Genomic DNA, 17,370 nt, shown 5'->3' with positions numbered 1-17,370 from the left:
CCAGCTTTGTGCTTTGTCTCCTTATTGATTTCGCAACGTTGATCTCAGAATCTTCTTTCCTACTAATGGAAACAATCCCTCCGTGACAGAAAATTTAAAAAGAAACGGATTTTACACTGTGAATGGGCATACACGTCGCGTGAAAATTTCGTGGCCTATAGAATGCAGCGAATCATTGGGGGAAAATGAGCATTTTGCTTTTACGCATGAGAAATTGAGAGACAGGAATCTTGCTGAAGAGAGCTATTCTATCGCCTCAAGTGATGAGTAGTTTAGTATGTTATGTAACTGTCTTGTCATCAGATCTTGAGTTTTCCACTTGAGTGGCTGCCCATACGAGATCACAGGCTATTTCACTGCAGCCAAGAGCATTTTTGAGGTAATCCGTCTCTGTGGTTGTTTCACACGCGTTGTTTCCTACAGGAAATCTTGCTGCACAAAATGAGTCAGTTGCGAGTCAGTGCAGCATAGTAATAAGATATGTACAGTTATTAAACTTTCACTCACTGTAACAATATCTTGCTATACGGGATAGACATATTTTACTGTACAGGCACTACTGTACTTCACACTTTCGTGTAAGATTTTATAGCATGCCGACATTTTCTTCTTGTTGTTACTGTTTTAACATGGAACAATATTTCTGACACTATTTCCAGTAGAAAATTAAAGTTGTACCATCTTACATTGTGATGTTAAGGATCGATAAAAGTAGTCCCCTAATAATCCGACACGTTATGCGTCCCGACCATGCTTCTTGCCCCTTACACGCGGGCTTACTAGGTACTTCTGTACTATACATCTCTTCTCGGCTAGTAGGATGAAAAACTACGCGAGAAAAGTTTTGTATGTAAACTAAACAAGGTGGCCTTTTGCCAGGACCATGAAACACGCTTTAGCAATGATAAAATCCAGGGATAGAGATACAAATTTTTGAATCCCCGGCATATACCAAATTTGCCATTCTTCCACTTCCACCCACTCCGCAGTTGCAGAACATTTTCATTTCGGAGGATAATCTGTAGTAATCGTAGATGAATACGAGCATTTTACTAATTTTCGAAACTCACGCTTCAGAAACTGAATCAAGAAAAATAGATATACTGTATTGACTGGGCAATCATTAAAAAAAATCCGAAAATTATGAAGGATGATGTAGATTAAAGCTGCAGATATGAAGAAATGTGCTATTTGGTGCTTTGCATTTTCAGATGCACCGTAGACGTGTGATACTATTCAGTCTGTTCACTCCTCCTATAATTTTTCACGTGCTTAAATGACGAACGAAAGTCAAATTCAGTGTCATTAACACTTTCTTCGAATCTCTCCACAGACACTCTTTGTGAAATAGTTTGTTGCTGCAAAGGCAGGCACTTGCAATTACTCCCATCACTTACTGAATCGATTTTGTAAAAAGGGGTACTCCGTAAGGGATTATTTAAGATTCCGTAACTGACTTTCGTTGTGATAGTTTGCAGTTCTATTAAACTCGTCCAGTAAAGTTTCATTCAACAGACAAATCTGCATTTGCTTTTAGGAGAAGCACGTTTTATTAAGCTAACGAGACACTTCTGTCTCCATATCTCTCTCTCTCTCTCTCTCTCTCTCTCTCTCTCTCTCTCTCTGTGTGTGTGTGTGTGTGTGTGTGTGTGTGTGTCACATTCTCTTATTGCCGTAAATGTGGCAAATGTAGTTAATATGCAACATGAGAAATAAGAGTCATTGTGGCTAATGGTGACAGTATAGAACTGGTGTCCAAAATTAAAGCAACAAACGAAAATTTGCGAGATTGCGTTTCTTTTTCCACGAAACAGTATAAACAGGTGATAGTAAATTAGAAACAATGTAAAGAAGACAGAACACAAATAACTGCTGTGTGCACAACGGCTGACAAAATGTTTTTTGTTTTTTCCAACTTAACGAATTTGGACACACATTCCGACAATTGGTTAATGTGTTCAGTATGGGGTGTGACCTCCTCCGGCAGCAATAAAGACCCGACAACGACGGGGAATGCTGTGAATGATATAAATCTCATGTTACGGCAGTAGCACCCATTCTTCCTACAGAACAATTCGCAGGTCTTGGACATTTGTTGGTGGATACTGACGTGATGCAACCTGTCTCCCTAGTGCATCCCTGACATGTTCTGTGGGATTCTAATCAGGAGAGCGAGGAGGCCACACCATGCGTGCAATATCTTCCGTTTCCAAAAAAACATCAGTCACCCGTGCTCTATGAGGTCGAGCATTATCGTCCATCAATACGAAGTCTGGGGCCACAGCACCTCGCAACAACAGCAAATAAGATCCCAAGATTTCGTCACGATTCCTGACAGCAGTTAAACCTTGCCGATTCACCCGAAGAGATGTTAGAGTGGTTCACATAACTCTTACCCACACCATTAGGGATCCTCCTCGATATCTGTCTCCTTCCACAATGCTTATGTCACGAAATCATGTTCCATGTTCCTTCCGGATGCCAATCCGTCGAGAATCACTCTCAAGACTAAATCGGGACTCATCTGCTGGAAGAACGTTCGTTGGCCTACTGCCCGACGCCCGGTGGTACGTTGACGAATCCACTCTAGACGTTCCCTTCTGTACAGAAGGTAAACATACAGCATCAGAGGTACACATACAGCAGGTCTCTGCCGAAGCTTTCTGTCACCGTTTGTCTCGATACAACACGTCCAGTCGACGCTGCAGGATCAAATGCCAGTTGCTGTGCAGCTCCAAAGCGGTACCGTCGTTCCCTTACACCCAAATAACACTTCTCTCTTTCTGACATCACACGTAGTCGGCCATGCCCTGGTCTTCGGGATACTGTTTCGGTGTCTATAAATTGTCTCCTTATCCGAGAAACAACAGAACGATTGACATTACGTCACCGGACTGACATTAAGCCATTGGACCGCATCAGTTTGCGATTGTCCTGCTCCCATTCTTCGTATGGCCCTCCACCACAGAGGGTCTGGTATGGGTCTTCTTTGTGCCACACCACCCCGTCTGTGACTGTATACACATCGATTGTGGATGTGGGACTACGCGGCACAAATTATCCCCTTTGATAAGTGTCCTGACATCATTGTTGGCGTGGTTGTCCGTTGAACGGAATGCCACCCTCCGTGCAGCCGGTGTGTCCACCTTTGGCACGGATAACTGCGGCGACGCGTCGTGGTATGCAAGCAATGAGGTCTTGGTTGGCCAGTGAAGGGTGTTGGCACCACATCTGCGTCACCTAATTTCCGTAAATTCGGGGGAGGGAGGCGATGAGCTCCGACGCCACGTTCAAATATATCCCAGATGTGTTCGATCGGGTTCAGGTTTGACGAGTTCGGGGGTCATCCCATGAGTTGGAACTTGCTACTGTGTTCCTCGAACCACTCCATCACACTCGTGGCCTCGTGACATGCCGCATTATCTTGTTGAAAAATGTCACAGCTGTCGGGAAAGACGATAGTCATTAAGGGGTAGTACGTGGTCTGCAGCCAGTATACGTTACACCTTGGCCGTTGGGATGCCTTGCACGAGCGCAACTGGATCCATGGATGCCCACGTGATTGTTCCCCAGAGCATAGTGGATCCGCCGCCAGCTTGTCTCCGTCCCGCAATACAGGTGCCAAGGGGCAGTACCCCCTGGAAGACGACGGAGCGACCTCCCTTCGGCATGACGAAGAAGGTGTCGGGATTCGTCAGGCCATGCAACTATCTGCCACTGTACCAGCGTCCAGCGCCGATGGTCACGTGCCCATTTAAGTCATAGTTGCCGATGTCGTGGTTTTGACATTGGCAGATGCATGGGATTCCAACTGCGGAGGACTATCTTTAGGAGAGCTCGTTGCACTGTATGTTCACACACACTTGTGCTCTGCTCAGCATTAAAGTGTGATGTTAATTCTGTCACAGTTCTCTGCCTGCCCTGTTTTCCTGATTTACCAGTCTGCACAGCCTACGACGTCTGACGTCTGTAATGAGGGGTGGCTGCCCAATCCCACGACGTCTGGACATGGTTTCACCTTGGTTTCACACGCGTTGAAGACACTCATCACAGCAATCCTCCAACACCCGACAAGTCGAGCAGTTTCTCGAATACTCGCACCGAGGCTCCAGGACACCAGAATCTGCCGCTACGGTCGCAGGTTCGAATCCTGCCTCTGGCATGGATGTGTGTGATGTCCTTATGTTAGTTAGGTTTAAGTAGTTCTAAGTTCTAGGGGACTGATGACCTCAGATGTTAAGTCCCATAGTGCTCAGAACCATTTGAACCATTTACACCGTGCGTGTGTCTGACTGATTGTCACTCCTCCCCAGGTGACACTGCTATCACCTGGACAGGCGTATATCGGTATAGGACGGTGATCATAACGTTCTGGCTGATCAGCGTCCGGGGTAACCCCTGGAGGACTAAATGGAAATGAAGTCCCATGCTTCTTGACAGAGCGTAGGGGAACGGTGCTGGAAGACCCGCACCGACGTACTACACAAGGTCCTAATGGAGGTGATTTGCCGTTGCCTTCCTCCGACCGGAGGCTGATGAATGATGATAATAAAGTGAAATTTTTTGAGGGTCAAAAGCTAAAAAGTGCTGCAGTATGGCTTATTAACGCCTGCACACTATTGTAAAATGCAATACCATTATCACTATTTCGTGAGTTTCTTACATTTATTAGATCATCGTTATGACTATACCACCACCAGCAACAGCTGCTGCTATTTGACATATTTGACATCTGCTGCCAGAGAAAGCCCTCATCTACATGTTTCCAATGACAATACACATTCATGATGCTGCTTCATATTTTATAATGTCTCCTATCTACTTTGCGTTACTTCCTCGTCTCGGTCTAATCTCTTGGAATTCAGTGAAGAAGTAACATCCATTTGCCATTCATTCATATGATTATATGTCCCTTCACTCCCATTTCGTTTTCTTTATGTCTTCTGTTCTGGTCTCTTCTCTAATTACTTTTTTTTGTTTTCCTTGTAATGAATCCATTGCTATCGGAAGCTTTTGCTCAATTAGCGAAGTGTACGATACCGCCTAAATTCTGATCGGATGTGAAATGGTTTTCACACGTTAATTACGTAATCCATGTTTGTGAATGTTTATTAATTTTTCTGGTTGCTTGGCACTATTTTTCCGTAAATATAATTTTCTATTTACATATCGATATATTCTCAAACTTCGATCTTACACTATGAAAATTAGTTGGCAAACAATCGGTAGATAATACTCTAAAAAAATCTACATTTATTTTTTATTTTTAAGGTGCAATTTTAAATGTTGATTAATCAAATGTTCCTATTTATGTTTTTATTTATTTTACCTTCGATATGTAATCGATATTACAACATACCTGTAGCAGTAAGTTACTTATAACTATATTACAAATTTTGTAACAGTTATCATTGATGTTATTGTTAAAAATCTTCACATAAATACATATCGTCGGAAAACATCTTATAAATTAAATCTGATAAATAATACAAAAAACGGAAGTTTGTATTTTTAATCGTAGTTCGTTCTGGATTGTCACAGAAGACTGACATGTCTTACATTATGTACGTTTGGCGCAATTTACTCAGTGAGGTTCCAGTACTGTTTTTAATGTGATTTGAGGTAACAACTCGTGAAGCTCTTTGGAATGTATGTGGGAAATAGACAAAAGGAAGAGCTCTGATTTCTTTTTTTTTTTATTTACCTGTGGAGCAGGTAAAATTGTTAGTGAAACGTTGAACAAGTAAAGTTTTGTGTCCGACTAACCATTAGCTTCACGCCAAGTCATTTCGATCATTGGATCTGGATATTACGCAGCGACGTTTTTCCTGCTATACAGTGATGCCGCTTTAAAAAGCTAAGTACATTTTCACATAAGACGGATTATCTCTTGGATCTAGAAATGCATTGTTGCACAGCAGTTTTAGCTTTCAAGCAATGTTGCTGACCTAAGTTTTGAAGGCTAAAGCAAGAGAAGTCCTTCATATCCTGTCACTACAAAAAATTCCTGTCATACATCTCTATATTTTTCGGCCAAAAACCCTCAATTCGAATGGCTTCTGCATTAATATGCCATATTCCATCGCCATAAGCAAAAATGGTAACATGCACAGTTTGCAAATTTCGGGCGCCACTTTTATAATCTCAGGTTAGCTAAGCAAAAACAGTCGGGAATCTTTGTGGTTATCAGTCTATTTCTTTTGCTTTGTATCCAGTCGTGGTCGTTAACATTTTTCTTAATACATTCTATTAGAACCTATTTTCCTAATTTGGGTGATCGACAAGCGACTGCCTGAGTACCAAGACCGTTGTCTGCACGACAACACGATGAAAATGATGTTGACAAAATATAACTGGCAATATTCAGGAGAAAGGTAGGTGGAGACTATCCATTATTATTGGAAATAGACCTTCAGGGTATTAATTAAATTTGCAGATATGAAAGCGTATTTACGACTACGATTATACCGAAAACAAAAGCGGTGAACCTAATGAACTTGGAGCAATGCCCTACACCAAACCGAATATAGAATTAATCAGTAACAACCGTCTCATTGACACATTATTTCATTAAAAAACTACGAAATCACTAGATTTTACTTGCTCGAACATGAACTAAAAATCTATCACAGCTTAAAAATTGGAACATTACTTCCTTTCAATCAAAATTTGAATTAACTGTTAAATTTTATTGGGGTGTTGACTGATCAGTTCTCGTTCAGAGTTAACGACCAGGAGAGATTTGTAACCACTCGACTGCTATGAGCCGTGTGGCCATGAAACGGGAAAAAATGAGGCCCACCGAATGTTAATCCCATTTATTTAACTAGGGTCAAAGGCTAACGTGTAGTTGGTAATAACGTTCAGCTGCATTGGCCGCTGGCAATTACTACATGAACAGATGACCAATGTTTCTCTCTTCGTCGTAAGTAGAGGCTGGAATCGAACTTGCACTGTACACTTGTTGGTTTATTCCTCCGAGGATTCTGAAAATTAACTTTTTCGGTCACTGCAAATGGTGTACTGGCGTAGTTGTATCTTCTTGATTTGAAGCATGGTATAATTTGTAGCTTTCAGAATTTTCATTCGAAGCCGTTGCTGTCATTTGTTTATGTACGTTCTGATGGTAGTACCAACGAGAATATTATGAAGTGTACTTGTCTTATTTCTATAATACACAAAAGAATGAAAAGCCCATCTACTCGTAATGTTTCCAGGGGTGGCCACTGAAGATGCTCTATCAATAGAAACGAAAAACTTCTGGTGAATGTGCTTTCCAGTTTGCAGTTCGCACGTACTAGAATCAAAGACACAGAACCATGCGCATTCCAAGTGAGGAACGAAGCTTTGTTTCAGAAGAATGCTGTTCAGTGTGAGAATGAACTTGGAACAGTTTTGTATCTGTGTTAGAACGAAAGAGCTCCTCTATTTTACTTCCACTGAGCAGATACGAATTGTAAACACTGAGTCCAGCGATTTGTCACGTGCACATTGCACGCTACGCAATGTAGACAGATACGTGAGTTGTGGCAGGTTAGTTTTGTTAGGAGAGGTCTAGATAGTTTCACATTTCTTCACCAGATGGCAGCGGTAAGAAAGACACGAGATACACTGTGCCACGAGCTAACAGATGGCGGGCCATGTGTATTACGCTCGCTGTGGGTTAGTTGCTTCTCACTTCGGCAAAGAGATGACGCTGCTGTTCCCTGGGTGCCATTATGGCTACAACGTGTGAGCATTGTATATGTGAACGGTAGCAAGTCATTTTAGAATGATGGAATATGATAAGGCACATTGTAATTCTTGTACAAAAATTTGTTTGAATCAATGTGTGTGCTTCTCTCACTCGTGTTCTTGTAGGAACTCCGAACGAAATGTTTCTTACGGTAATTTTTTGACATTAACGCGCGAGCGTGTGTGGTGTTACCGATAACTCTTTCATAGTTTTATTCACATAATTTCGGTGTGATTCTGCATTAAATGAATTATCTGAACGTTAACCCATTAATGCAGAGTGTCGCGAATTCGCATCTTACCAATGCTGTGCTTATAACTGGAAGGTTAACTGCTTTTGAATGCCAGTTTTGTTAGATACTGATTCTTCATGAAGCTACCAACGCTTGTGACAAATACTGCATTCTCATGAGTCTTTCGGGTATCTCTAAAGCATCACGATTTTTGATTTTTATCTTTCATCTAGAAACTTATTCAGGCAATAAGCGGTCAGCTTTAGAGTTGACTTGCTGTTAGCTTACTACGTTATTAATGACGCATTTCTATCTTCAGCAACAACATGTTATTTATCTGTTTATATCGAACGTCTTTCGGAGCAACACCTCAGTTTTTAACCGCTGATTGATTTTTTTGAAGTTATATATTCTTTAGTTAGTGACTTAACAGCAAAGAAATAACACAGTTGTGAATTAGACATGGCGCCTCAGATGAAATGTTCAACAGTGAATTTCTGAATAATTGCATGCGTTTGGCCATAACATAGTCATGGACAACAAACAACGACGAAATGTTTGTAATGGATTTCTGTGTATGTGTTATGATGTAACTATGTCCCAACCATTTTCACCTTGACGCGCTATCAAACACAGACTTATAAACTAGTCTGTGACATGGTAAGGTGCTCGGTTTCTTTCTATTACGCTAACATTACTAATTTTGCAGCTGAAATAGCTGTAATGACGAGATAGAGATTTTATCCTTGTCTGCCTGAAGTATAGTATGATCAGTTGCAGTACTAGGTGGAAGCCCTGCCCGCAGTTCATAATTACACTGTTCGACATGGGTTCTATTTCTGATATTAAAGTATGTGCTTCTAGACCATTTTACCATGGGAAATTCAAATATGTAAACAAAATATCGTTGTCAGGGATACTTTTTATGTAATATGTATATATATGTATATTCACAATTCATGGCAAACAGAGAAACGTTATAGAGAAATACGGGCACGTTGCCGCATCCAGTAGTGATAGAACGTGATAATTTCTTGTGCAACAGCAGGTGGGAAGAATCACACATCATTAGATTATCCCCCGCCACACCTATGTCATTAAGACCACCTGAAATATCTCATTAACTTGAACGGCGACAGCCGGTCGCTGCCTCGGCAGTAAAGCTTCACGCCTCCTAGGGGCAGCTGCATCGAGTTTACAACAGTGGTGTTAGCGGCAATTTGTGTCAGTCTTAACGAGTGGGTGTTTTGGCTGACAAGTAACTGTCATATTTCCGAGCACGGTTGAATTTTTTAGTTCCTGTGTGTAAACTGATTGAGCCTGGTGCTGAAGGTAAAGCGACTGCTTGTTTTTACACATCAGCGTTCCTCTAGTTCCCTACTATTAATTTAATACAGGTGTATTACCAAAGTGGTATTTTTAAATTTGCAGAAATGCCACTTCGTCGTGGATGTCGAGATAAGCCGGACAACTTCTGCTACATCTGTGGGAAGTTCACTTTTGCCAGAAATAGGAAGAAAATTTCTTCACTTGTAAAGAAAGCATACAAACATTACTTTGGAGTAGAGGTAGGAGACCAAGATAAAGAATGGGCACCACATTTCTGTTGTGCTACATGTTACTGCAAACTAATTGAGTGGTGGAAAGGTAAAGAGAATGTGGCGTTGTTTGCTGTTCCCTTGGTGTGGAGGGAGCCTAAGGACCATGTTACTGATTGTTATTTCTGTCTAACAAAAATTCAGGGTTTTACAAACAAAAAGTCGAAGAGGCACATTGTTTACCCAGATCTGCCATCAGCGAGAATGCCAGTGCAGCATTCCGACAACCTTCCAGTACCTTCAAGAGCTCGAGGTCAAATTCCGAGTGACAGTGAAATAAGTAGTACTGAAGAAATCACAGATGATGATTCTTTATATCACTGCACCAAGTGAGTCATCGCCATATTTGTTAACACAGGCAGATTTAAATGATTTAGTACGTGATCTAGGACTAAGTAAACAAAAGGCGCAGCTGCTTGGTTCAAGATTACAAGAGTATAATCTACTGCACCGAAGTACTAAAATCAGTGTGTACAGGCACAGAGAACATGCCTTTATTTCTTATTTTTCAACTGACAAAGCACTGACATTTTGCAATGTTGCTGGCCTGATGAAAGTGCTGAACTTCACTTATATGTTACAGGGTTACAGGAGTGGAGACTTTTCATAGATGCATCGTAAACAAGTCTGAAGGGTGTTTTGCTCCATAACGGAAATAAAATACCCTCTGTTCCAGTAGCTTACGCTAGTTTGACAAAAGAGAATTACGAATTCGTACAAAAGATGCTAAATTCATTAAAATACAATGAACACAAATGGAAAACATGTGCAGATTTCAAGGTAATTGCTATGGTACTGGGAGTGCAACAAGGCTACACAAAGTATGCCTGTTTTCTTTGCGAGTGGGATAGTCGAGACCGAAATACTCACTACGTGAAAAAGAAATGGCCTAGGCGAAGATGGAAAGTTGGCGAAAAGAATGTACAACGTGGAAATCTGGTAGCTCCTGAAATATATACTACTTCCACCGCTTCACATCAAACTTGGCCTGATGAAACAGTTCGTTAAGGCCATGGATCCAACAGGCTGTGGGTTTGCATATCTAGCTACCAAATTCCCCCGTCTTTCAGCTGCAAAAATTGAGGAAGGTGTATTTGTGGGCCAACAAATCAGGGAGCTGCAGAAAGATCCAAATTTTTAAGCATGTTTAACTGATAAAGAAAAAACTGCATGGGACTGTTTCAAGATGGTGTCGGAAAACTTCCTCGGAAGAAGAGCTACTAACTACAAAGCAATGGTGAAGGATATGATCAAAGCATATCAGGATTTGGGGTGCAATATGTCTTTGAAGGTACATATGATGGACTCTCATCTGGACTACTTCACAGAGAGTTGTAGTGACGTATCGGATGAACATGGGGAAAGATTCCATAAAGACATTTCTACCATAGAAAGGCGCTATGAACGGAAGTGGGTACCTTCTATGTTAGCAGATTATTGCTGGAATATCATTCGAGAGAAGCAAGATTCACAATATAAGAGAAAAAAGTGATGGGCATTACAAGGCAGTGGCTCATTGTTTGTTAATTTTCTGTAATTTCTCATGTCAAATAAATGCTTCAAAGTGTATACACAAAAGTTACTGTGTTGTATGTTAGATCCCATCCTCCATTAATGTGATGAACTTATAACATCATAAAGATGTGCATTTGTTTGTCGAATTTCACCTCACGTTTGCTGCACTATAACAGAAACTGAAAAGAGAAATAAAATTGTGATTACTCATAAACTATCCCTGACAGAAGAAAACCAAAAACAGTTTTCAATTCAGCACTCAAAATACAATTAGGATCACAACATTTTTTATCAGAAATAGAAAAAAAGGTTTTTTTTTTTGTAGAATAGTGTTATGTTACAGCTACTGCTAATACCTTATATATGTGAATTTTTCCAAGTTGCACTACTGCTCGGTTTCCATCATTATGAAGTGCAAGCTAGCCATCCCCCGACCCTCCCTTCTCCCTTATCCGTTGGGTGAGTCTACGCACATACGGCAGATATGAATTTCACTAGAATGACAATTTTACATTCTGTGACAGGGTCACCGAAAACATATACGTGCGATGTTTTAGCAACTGAAACTCGCAATTTATTCAGTTTCGTTGCACATTGAACTCGAACATTAATGAAAATACTATGGCAGTAACTTACCAAGAGAAACAGCAGGCGACTTAAATTCCTAGTGGAGACACAGTGAAGTAACTTCATTTCAGGTTCAGGTAACTTGCGAAGATAATCGTAAGAATCGAAATTGTTCCTTCTGTGCTTCTGAAGGAATAACCGTCCGACGTAAATCAACTAGCGGAACAGCGACGAAGCAGTTAAGCATTTCTTTGGTCAGGCTCAAGAGCAACGGAAGACGAAAGCGTTTGGCAGGAAAATTGACATATCATTAAGAAATGATGAAATTTGTTGTGACCTCTACAGGATTAATGAATAGACAACATACAATATCCGTACTTTTTGACGATGGTGATAAAAAAGCAGGTGTCTTAAACCAAGTCTAGAGTGTTTATTAAATGACTTAGTGTTTAGTAACAGCTGCACTCCTTGCCATTTATCGCATTTGTAGTACCATCCCACCACCCTCCCAATGGAAATCAGAGTCATTAAGCATCGATGACATGAGTCTCAGGTAGTGCTCTATAGCCATGTTGTTTTAAAAGGTGAGGGTTGGACTGAAAGTGGATTTTATTTTTATGGCTTTCAAAAACCATAGAAAATACAGTTTCCAGAGTAGTAGGCACGGAGATAAGTCAATCGTCGAAAATGCTTCGGGAAATTATGATAGAACATTGCAGTGTACATAATTCATTATTTTATTGTTATGCTTTGACAGAGCAGACGTATTTAACTATTACCAAGACTTCGAAAATTAACACGATTTGAGGCTTGCGTGAAGAGCGCAGCTGGTAATAACGCACAAACATCCTTAAAAAGTTCCCATTTAAATAAGTTGAAGAGAATTTAAAAACCTCTGTAGTCGTTTTAATAAACTATGACCTCGGTCATTCATATCATACAACCCTTTGAAGTAACAATGCTTGGGAATATGAAATGGGATGACTATTTATGTTGTGTACTGGTTAAAGCTGGTGGCACGCTTTACAGGGTATCCAGCAAGTCTTGAAAGCTTGAAGACCTGAAAAAAGCCGGGAATTTTCAAAATCGGGAAAAACTTTAAGTACAGATCAGCTATTATGGTAGAAATAGAAGTAATAAGTTTCGTAAAAGCGTTTATAGAGACGTTCATATTCATGTTAGTGCGATGTCCGAAATTAAGTTAAGCTTGTTGTAACACCATATCAACTGTCAGATCGTTGTAGTCGGCAGCAGTCGAAAACAAGACATCATAGTCACGAAGAGTAATGAATGACCTGTACTGATATGTATCGAACAGATCTATGGAGCTGAACGACTGCTCGACGGCGACAGTATTCACATAATATTATGAATGAAGAAGTTAAAGCTAGCCGCCGCTTTTACCGAGGGATAATCCGCAATCTTCTGTCGATAAATCTGTAGCTTGTGAGTGCTTGAATGGCCATTTAGTCGACCGGAGCGGCAATAACATTCAGTAGTAATGAGCAGGGAATTTGAACCCAATTTTGAGAAATATTATAAACTATTTTTAGTCTGAATTACAATTTATTAATTTCTAAATGTGTATTATTTACCAGCTAACAGAGACTATGTCGTTTTAATAGGAGATCCAATATCAAACAAAGCAATATATTCAAAGCCACAGAACGATCCAGGGAATCAATCTACAGAGCAGTCACATTTACTATCAGGCACGTTACATGAGCTGAAATTTTGTGATGTTTGCACACCATCAGGAGTCATTTGTCGGCTATGATATTAGCAGACATACAGCGTTATTCCCTTCATTATTACCGGACAGTCAAATTGCAAAAATCAAAACGTCGTTGCAGCACTGTATACGGATTGGCACCATACATGAGCGTTAACTTGCTGACCTCATTGACAACTGTGAAATGATCGTATTCGTATTTGGGTTAATTGACGAACGAGATACCAGTACCAGTGAATGCGGTAAAAGGAAACAAATGTAAAATTTGTATCCTATATTTCAGTTGACCTATGTAGAATACTAGTAATAGCGAAGGCGAAAAATGCGACAAAAGTAAAATTTGAATCCTAGACTTCAGCTGACCTATAAGGCTCAATTGCAGAACAGGATACTGGTACCACCTAAGGCGAAAAAAGCGACAAACGTAAAATTTGTATCCTGTACGTCAGTTGACCTACATAGTGCAGGATACGAATCAATTCCAGAGGAAACAGGAATGGGTACGTCTCACTATCAGACAAAGGTATAATTCAAAATGTGTATACATATGATTTAAACCTACCACAAGCGACAAAAAGCATACGCAATATCTATCTCTTAACAGCACATTCATTTATTTGTACTTACGATTATAACGTTTTACCTCAGAAGATAACCCATTTACTTATATATGGCTCGAAAATAAACAAAGTAATATCTATGACTAAAATATGACGTTATTGGTCAAATCCGACGAGTTGTATCCCATTCTTCAGTTGACACAAACTTTGATATCAAGCGGGAGAATGTCGGGTTGAAAGACAGACCGTGTCAAACTTGAATTCGTGGGAATCTCTAGAGAAAAAGAATTGAATACGAGATGAAATGTTACAATAGAAGTGAAAATCGTCTCGATAAATTCTGGATTAATACAATCAAATTATCTTCAAAGCCATGTCCAAATTTCCGAGATTTTGTGCAAATTATTTTAATAATATCACGTGGAAATGCTTCTGTTGAGCGAGGCTTTTCTGTAAACTCCGAAATTATAGCTGAAAATGAAACAGAGGAAAGCCTTATTGTTCGAACGTAGATATATGACACAGTCCAGGACGCAAATGTTGTTGACAATATCAACATCGACAAAAGTCTTGTACGCTTTTATCGCAAGGCTCATTCTTCGTACTAAGACGATATGAAACATAACGCGAAAGAAGATGAAAGAGAAAAGGACGAACGATTATTGAAGAAACGAAAGAAAGCTGAAATCAAAGAATTTCAAACAGAAAGAGCAAATGTGTTGAGTGAAGCCTCAAAGATTTCAGCAGAGATCGAGAATTTAAGGAAATAGTTTATTAAGTTTTATCATGACAAATTTCTACTGTTTATTTACTTCAATCTACAAGTTACATTGTATACATATCTGTAAAAATAGAATTTGTAATTTGTTATTTTTTTGCCTGCAAATCAAAATACATTATTTAATATTTTAAAAGTATTTTAATTTGTGTTATGATTTACACTACTTGTAAATAACTTGTAATTAATTATGCGTATTCTAAAAAATATCAATATGAAGTTTTCAAAAAAGGATGTTTTAGTCGCAATTTAATAAAAAAGGTGCATGGGAAACATTTTGCCTTGAAAAACCTGGAAAAAACCGTGAATTTGAAAATGATCAATTGCTGGACGCCCTACAAAAAGACTATGCTGAAAAAAAAGGACTTCTACCAATTACAGAGACCTTCGGTGGAATACTGTCTTGGAACAGTGCTCAAATCAGATTCGTATCAGTTGAACATAAGGAAAGGTATTGAGTACGCGCAGAGGAGGGTTGGTTGAGACATCGTAAAAGTGTCAAAGCATTTGAGAATAAAAAAAGACCTGCTGCGTTAGTGGCTCGAAAGAAAACACGTCTAGTATGAAGCGGAAAAAAAACTTGTATCCAGCAATGCCTCCTGCGCAACGCTTTTTCAGATATCGTGAAGATTAGCTGCGATAATTGCATCGAGGCACAGAACCAGTAATTCCTCCTGAACATCGTCCATGTTATGACGCAAGCTCCACTCCGCTGTGCAGTTCACAGTGAGTTACATAGTAGCAGATGTGTGATGTAATTTCAGTTTACATAATCTTCGTGAATGGTACAATTTTTTACTCTATGTTTAATTTTCTTACATGACTGGTGGCGTCAGTTTGAATGAGAAATAATGAACATTCCACAAATCTGAAACTTCTTTCGAGTACCCGTCCAAAACCGTATGTCGTTGTTGTTGTTGCTGTTGCTGCATGAAATGGTATGCATGTGATGGTGGCATCTCTTCTCACGGATTCCATATCGTATCTGCAGTGCAGCTCTTCAGGAGACGTGGTGTGTTCATCACAGATAAAATCCGAATCTGCTAAACGCACTACGGCAATCAGCATTCTTTATAAATGCGCAGGCTTCCCTTCTCAGTCGTCCCCTATATAAAACACAGATGCAACAACTCTTTCTGGTAACAGAAACAATTAGCTGCTCGTTGTCGCAGTTAACAACTGAGCATGCACTGTCATCCTCACGAGTTTTGCAGGCACAGCGTTTGTTATTCTTTTAATGTTTTTCGGTGACGTACAATACATGCGAAATTAAGAGCATGTCCTCAGTACCCCATTAATGTCAACTACTTCACATCGCAGCACGCAGTGTTATGGCGAAAAATCTTGCAATCTTTTTCTATTGGCACGTCCTTTTCCACACACGTACATGACATGCGAAATTCAGACCGTATCACAGTATCACCCCACTCCCTTTCTCTCTGCGAAAGTACCTCCACAATATACACCGTCATTTAATTTGTGCTGGTCCTTTCATATCAACATAATAAAAATAGTAATTGAAATTTTTAGAATGCAGCTCGGTTGTTTTATTTTTCTAAATAATTTCCTATAAACTCGGTGAATCGAAACCATCATGCTTTTTCCTTACAAGTACAGGGGATGAAATTGAGTCAGCAAAATGAGTACTCAAGAATTCGTATCTGAAGCAATGAGGACTAAATTAACTGAATAACTTAAAAGAAGGACGAGAGTGGAAAGAGACGGAACTGACGTGTAGGCAGCGTTAAATTTTTCACACACTGGAAATCGAAGCTCCTAAAGTAAGATGCGATTGATTTAGATGCAGTAAATAAAATGCCCAACGTAGTGTGAACCAAGTGCAGAAGGTTCCTCAAATTTAGAATGTGGCGATACCAATATTTTAAGAGCGGATTGTAAACAAAAAGTAGTTGACAACAACGGATATTTCGCTGTTGTGGATGCCTACTCTGAAGCGATTTATTTTACATTCAATGGAAAAAGCCAATCGCCTTAATTTTGTTTATTGTAGCAATGAAATTTTCGCATTGTGTCACAGAAACCTATTCGTCTTCCTAAATACGGTTCAATATATATATACCTTTGGGGTTGTTCTGTGAAGGAACTGTTGGAGGTGAACGTTACTGCACCATCCGACAGAAACACATTACGTAACTTACAACGAACTTTCCGCAGATGGAAAAGATTAGCTTCTTCAGGAGGGTATCGAGCCCCATGTTACATTTGAACCAATAATTCTTAGACGGTCAAGAAAGTATTCAGTAACCATAAGGATCCCCGATCTACAGTCAAGTGAGCCTAAAAATGAAGATATAGCAATTAAGAAACATTAAAACACATGAATAACATGTGGATAATTTGTAACAATGGCTCCAGTGCCAAAGTTATGGAAGTAGGGAAGAAAGCTCCCGTACCCGATGGAATCCGAATCAGATTCTGTACAGAATAAGCAGCTGAGTTAGCCCCTTTTTAAACATGATATGTCGTAGATCCATTGACTCAGTGGTTGGAAAAACCGGTGTCCATTCGGTCTACAAAACGGATAGCAGAAGTGATATACTACACTATCTTTCAGTTTCTTTTAGATACATCTGTTGTGGAATCTTAGAACATATTTTGAGCTCAAATGTTATGGGATATCTTGAACAGAGTC

The sequence above is a fragment of the Schistocerca cancellata genome, chromosome 6 (assembly GCF_023864275.1).
Source record: "Schistocerca cancellata isolate TAMUIC-IGC-003103 chromosome 6, iqSchCanc2.1, whole genome shotgun sequence".
Lineage (NCBI taxonomy): Eukaryota > Metazoa > Arthropoda > Insecta > Orthoptera > Acrididae > Schistocerca > Schistocerca cancellata.
This window is presented reverse-complemented; position numbering follows the sequence as displayed.